Below are 6,793 nucleotides of genomic sequence, written 5' to 3'. Positions count from 1 at the left end.
ATACAACTTGGGTTCACAGGGATTCTCCACTCTACTACAGGTGGATCCCTCCTGACCAAGCAAAGGGGACAGAGGAACTGGTGATACTTTTACCAAGATAAATCATGGAACAGGCAGGCTGCTTGTCTTCTGAGGTCGGACACTAAGCCAGTGGCTCACAAACTTTAGCATGCCCCAGAATCACCTGGAAAACTTGATAAAACACAGATTGCTCGGCCACACTCCAGTGTGTCTCCTTTAGTAGGTTTAGGGCTGGGCCCAAGAATTTGCATTTCCAAGTTTCCCGGTGCTGCAGATGCTGTAAATCCAAGTAGCACCCTTTCAGAACCACCCCTCTAAGCTCAGTGTTAGTATAACATCTTTCTTTCTTGCTACCGTTTGTGGTTCCCAGGGCTTGTGGTTGGTGAAGAAATGAGGGAAGTTGCAGCTTCTGCAGCAGCAGTTAGTATGTGGGAGCAGTCAAACTCAGAGGCTGTTCAAGACGGATTAGTGAGGTGGGCGGGGCCTGGTATCAGGCAACATTTCTCATGATTCCAGACATGTCTGTCTGTCTCGTCTGTTCAAACCCAGTTTATCCATTTCACTTTTAAGGCCCCCTAAAGATAGTTCGAGTCCATTGGCCCACACCCATAGCAATGAGGTCAGTATTAGAGAAAAGAAGATTGGCAGATGGAACTCAGAGAGCTCATGTAGTAGCATCGATAAGCAAACTTCATGAGGCACAGTTTCTCCAGCGGTTTTGCACAAGTGGTCATAGCAGGGCAGAGAAGGGTGCATGCACCTAGAGAGCCCTGTGTAGGCAGAAAACAGTTTTCTCAACAGACATTCCTGGCTGCTTCTGGTGGAGGATTCATTTGAAATTGTCAGTCTGCAATGCAGACAGCTACTCTGCAGCTCATTTCAGAGAACACCCATGTACTCTAGCCTTCATTTTCTTTTCCTACAAAACTTCTCCCTCTAAGGATACAAAAGGCAGTCCTTGGAGATCTATTTCTTTCTATGCCTTGGCCCCAAAGAGGAATTCCAGTGCAGGAAAATGTTGCCAATGGGGTTGGGATTAAAAGAAACAATGAGTCTATAGAATGGTTTCGGTCAATTCAAGGGTGTTTGTGTGAAAGGAAGGAAGTAGGGAGTTACCGTGGCTGCCGGCAGAATCTCTGAAGGGATGGGCTGTGGTCATTAACTACCGTACATTCGTGGCATACTTCAGGAGAGATGACATATTTATCTCTATTTACGTTATGTTTCCTTTGTAGGTCACCTAGGGCTCTGCTCTGCCTCATCCTCACTCTAGGACCCAGGCTGAGCGGGCAGCTGCTGTCTGAGCATTGCTGATTGCCATGGCAGAGGGAAAGAAAAAAGAAAAAAATTGCAAGCTAGGCCTAAAAACTTTGGTCCAGATGTACATGGTTATCATAAGTTGAATTTTATTTATTTATTTATTCATTCATTCATTCTGGGTTTTTTTTGTTTTTTTTTTTTTTTTAGATGGAGTCTTTCGCTCTATTGCCAGGCTAGAGTGCAGTGGTACCATCTCGGCTCACTGCAACCTCTGCCTCCTGGGTTCAAGCGATTCTCGTGCCTCAGCTTCCTGAGTAGCTGGGACTACAGGTGTGCACCACTACACCCAGCTAATTTTTGTATTTTTAGTAGAGACAGGGCTTCATCATGTTGGCCAGGATGGTCTCAATCTCTTGACCTCATGATCCGCCTGCCTCGGCCTCCCAAAGTGCTGTGATTACAGGTGTGAGCCACAGTGCCCGGCCTTGTGAGTTGAATATTATCCACCCCACCTCCCTCCACAAATTCATGTTCACCCCAAACTTTAGAATGTGATCTTTATTTAGAAATAGGGTCTTTGCAGGTATATTTAGTTAAGGATCTCAAGATGATCCCTAAATCTAATGATGGTCCCTAAATCTAATGATGGATGTCCTTATACGAACAGGAGAGCACACAGAGACAGAGAACACCCCGCGAAGACAGCAGCAGAGCCTGGAGTGATGCAGCTCAAGTTAAGGAATGCCAAAGGCTGCCAGGCTAGGAAGGCAGGATTCTTCTCAGGAGCCTTTGGAGAGGGCGTGGCCCTCAGAATAGTGAGAGAATAAACTTCTCTTGTATTAAGCCTTCTGTTTATGGTAATTTGCTATGGTCATCCTAGGAAACTAACATACCGGGCTGAGTGAGTCCCACTGCCATACCCGATTTCAACGGCACAGGGAAGGACAGTCTCACAGTGCTGGATAGTCTCTCTCAGATCCACCCTCTACCTTTCTATACTCTGCTCTGAGCCTGGAAAGTTAAAATTCAAGAACTGCATAAACAGACTCCCCTTTCCTCTGGCTCCTGGTTAAGATTTGCCAATAGTGGGAGTTCAGAGGGAGTGAGGAGAGTGAAGTCATCTAGTTTGCCACCTACTTCCCTGCCAGGCTGGTTGTAGCGGTGTTCCACTATGGAAGGCCACAGCTCCAGCCAGGCAGCTCCTCCTTCAGTTTCTCCTTTCTCTCGGGGTTCTAGCAACTTGTTTCTTCCCCATGCTCCTCTAGGCGCGGGGTGCAACAGCTGTTGTTAGCCAACGTGCTCTGTCATTCCTGGTTGGTTTCCCATTGCCCCACTCACAGCCTTGTAAACAGTCCTTTTATTAATCTCTTCTCAATAACTTCATTTGAGCATGCCATCTGTTTTCTGCTGAGACCCAGCAGACACACATACCATGCACCCAGGAGGAGCCTTAGAAATCTTTGGTGGACACAGTGACGACCTTGCTAAATTGAGAAGCAGCTCTAGTGAAACAATCGTGGGAAATGCAATGAGAGTGGCAGGTCAAACGATGGCTTTGCTTCCACCCCTCCCTCTCTGACAGAGGAAGAAGTGTGAGTTCTGAAGCAAGATTCAAACTCTGGCTTCCCCGTTTATCAGCTGTAATAGGAACCTCTCTGAACCTCAGCTACTATACGTGTATCGTGGGTATAACAATGCTTCCTTTACAAGGCTGTTATGTGGATTATGGGAGAAAAATATGAAAAGAACCTACCTATGATAGGCAGAATAATGTCCCCCAAAGATTTCCAAGCCCTAATCTCTGCGAACTTGTGAATACGTTACTTTACATGGCAAAAGAGACAATGTGGATATGATTGAGATTACAGACCTTAAAATAGGAAGATTATCGTGGATTATCAAGGGGGCCCCATCTAATCACTTGAGCACTTAAAAGCAGAAGTGGAAGGCAGAAGAGTTTGTCATAGAGACGCAGCACAAGAAGCAGAGACAGAAGAAATCCAGGGTGAGAAGAATTTAATATGCCATTCCTAGCTCTGGGTGTGCAGAGACTACCTACAATGACTCAAAAGAGGCCTCTAAATACCAAGGGAGATGCCCAGATGGCAACCAGCAAGGAAACAGACCTCAATCCTACAGACAGTGATTTCTGCCCACTACCTGGATTAACCTGGAAATGGACTCTCCCCTAGTGCCTCTGGAAGGGAAAGCGGCTCAGCGAATGCCTTGATGTCAGTCTTGTGAGACTTGAAACAGAGAAACCAGCTGAGCCTACTGGACTTCTGACCTACAGAACTGTGAGATAATAAATGGGTGCTGTTTTAAGCCCCTAAATTTGTAGTAATTTGTTATACTAGCAATTGAAAGTAAATCCACTAGCACAGCGCAGTCTTGGTGCATGGTCTATGCCCACTGCACGTATGTTACAGGCTCTCAAAGAGGAGAGGTAGGCAAGATACAAAGGGGTCTTCTCAGGACTCAAAACAGTACGTGCTCTCAAAGAAATAAGCCTGCTGCGATTTTACAATGTAACATAGAAGCTGGCATTCTCTGGTGCTTTCAAGCTGTCATGAATATGGGTGCCCTACATGAGTGGCCTCCAGCAGCAACCGCAGAGGGAGGAGTAGAGAATGTTGTGCATCTTGTGGCAAAAGCAAATGAATCCTTGTTATTCATTTGACATGCAGAGAAAAACACATACCAGATCACATTATCATCTCTGTAGCAGGATATCCCTTACCTAAAACCCTCAGTCCTATTATCTCCTACCTTGAGGGAGTTCCTGCTTCTAATATTTGCCCCTAACTGAAACACAGGCTAGCAAGAAAATGATTTCCTGCTGCTGGAGCCTTCCTTCCGTTCTCCTAAGCCAAATCCATCTCTCCAACCCCACAATCCCATACCAATATCTTCCAGCTCCCTAACCATCCAAATCTAACCCTTGACCAGACAGCACAGACCTTCGTTGCTCTGCTGCTTTATTTGATGACTGGGGCTCCTATGCTTTTATAGCTGGGTCAAGTTGAAATAGCATCCTAGGAGACTGGGCTCTGAGCCAGGTATCAGAGACATGGGTCCCTCAGCATTGAATCGCCAAGAAATGTGAAGAAAAAGCAAATTAAGGGCTACCCACTAGGCATAGACATGCGCATCTAGCTTCAATGAAAATTGTTGACACTTTTCCAACTCAAAGTGCTCCTTCAATGCTCCTGAGCAGCAATTGGTGATTCTTTTGATAATATTTTCACTGCCGTTCTTGGAGACCAATCTCACGACATAAGATGATTATTAAAATAAGGGCTAATATTTATTGTGTGCCTACTGTGCCTCGGGCACTGCTCTACATAACTGTAAAGGTGTTAACTCATTAAATTCTCAAGCCATGTTCAAAAGTTAATTTATATTATTTTTATCATCCTTGCTTTACAAATGAGAAAACAAGGGTTCAGAAAGGTTAAATAATGTGTCCAAGGTTAACAGGTAGTAAGTGGCTTGAGCTATAACTCAGACCTAGATTAAAGTAACTCTGTATACTACACACCACACTGTGAGTTTTCTTGATTGATTCGACACATGTAGGTCTCCAACCAGGCACTATGTTTGACTTTGGAGATTGTGATGGTTAATTTTAGGTATTAACTTGACTGGATTAAGAGATAGGTGTTAAACCATTATTTCTGGGTGTGTCTATGAGGTTATTTCCAGAGGATATTGGCATGTGAGTTAGTGGACTGAGTTGGGGAGATCCTCCTTCCACATGGGTGGGCACCATCTAATCAGCTGGGGGTGTGGATAGAGTAAAAAGCAGAGGAAAGGCTCTCTTGCTCTTTCTACTGGAGCTGAGACACTCTTCTTATCCTGTCATTGGCCATCGGAACTCTAGGTTCTCCAGCCTTTGAACTCTGAGACTTGCACCAGTGGCCTCCTGGCTTCTTAGGTCTTCAGCCTCAGAATGAGAGGTGCACCAAGGGCTTCCTCTGGTTCTGAGGCCCTCCAGTTTGGACAACCATGCTACTGGCATTCCTGGGTCTCCAGGCTTACAGATGGTCTATCGAGGAATGTCTCAGCCTCTTTAATCACATGAGCCAATCCACCTATCTCTCTATCCTATTAGTTCTGTCCCTCTAGAGAACCCTAATACAGACATGCAAATATACTCAGGACAAATTTCATTTTCTCCAAGCTAACGTGATAGAAGAGGAAACTATTACATAGAAACAAATATCTACTGACACATTTTGTTAGTGTATGAACAAAGCATCATGGGAGAGATAACTAGAACTATGAAATGATAGAGAATCATGGCAAAGAAAAAAGTAGGGTTGAGAAAGGCTTCTTTGAGGAAGTGATATTTGATCTTGGCCTTGAAGAATGAGTTGGAATTCTTTGAGTTGAGGAACAGAGAAGAAAACATGAGGGAGAATTATGAGAAGCAGAGCAAACAGTGTAATTGAAGCACAAAAGCCTGAAAGTTGCATAGTCCAGGCATGGAATAATCCAGTGTTGCTAGTGTTGCCCGGCCATGCAACAGATGTTAGTTTGCATTCCATTGGCCAGAATTATTACCAAGTGAAGAATCTTAATTACAAAAGAAAGCACATATTCAGAGACACTAAGAAGAAGGAGATAATACTCAGAAACTACAACTAGCCGATGACTGATAAGTCAAAAATAGGAACTCCGAGTTGATGGGTGCAGCACACCAACATGGCACAAGTATACATATGTAACAAACCTGCACGTTATGCACATGTACCCTACAACTTAAAGTATAATAATAATAAATAAATTTTAAAAAAATAGGAACTTAATGACGCTAAGAACCTCTAATATATCAGGTCAGCTCCAAGGTTAGTTCAATAGTTTCATTCACATATGTTTACACAACACCCTTTAATGCTGGGTGCTTTGTCAGACACTGATGGAAGATACGGTTCCTGACCCTGAGAGCTTTATTTACTCATTCAGTCATTCATTTCTTCATTCTATTTATTCTTTTAACAACCATTTGTTGAGTACATACTATGTGCCAGGCTACTGAACAGGAAGACAACTATATAAACAGATAATTTCAATAAAAGACGGTAACTGATATGCACCAAAGTGAGACTAAAACACAGAGAAGAGCAGTTAACTTATACTGGCATTATCTTGGACCCTGATTTACTGTGGGATCCTTTGCTGTTATGTTCCCTTATGTTGAAAGATGCATCTGGCCCTACACAAAACACAGAATATGAGTAGGTAGGCACATACAGTTCTAAGCTAACCCCTGGGGGTACCAGGAGACAGCACTGTCTCATGTCGTTGCATGACACACCAGTATGGGGCAAAACATTTGCTGAATGAAAAGTTACAATAAGGATACAATTGTATCTACGTAAACGTTTAAAGATACTATCATATCCATACCTACTATGTGGTAGGATCTTGATGTTGTGTGGGGAGGAAGATAAAAGTAGATGTATCCTTTTTTTTTTTTTTTTTTTTTTTGAGACGGAGTCTTGCTCTG

This window comes from Theropithecus gelada, chromosome 2 (genome assembly GCF_003255815.1).
Source record: "Theropithecus gelada isolate Dixy chromosome 2, Tgel_1.0, whole genome shotgun sequence".
In the NCBI taxonomy this organism is placed as follows: Eukaryota; Metazoa; Chordata; class Mammalia; order Primates; family Cercopithecidae; genus Theropithecus; species Theropithecus gelada.
Note: the sequence above shows the minus strand (reverse complement) of the source record.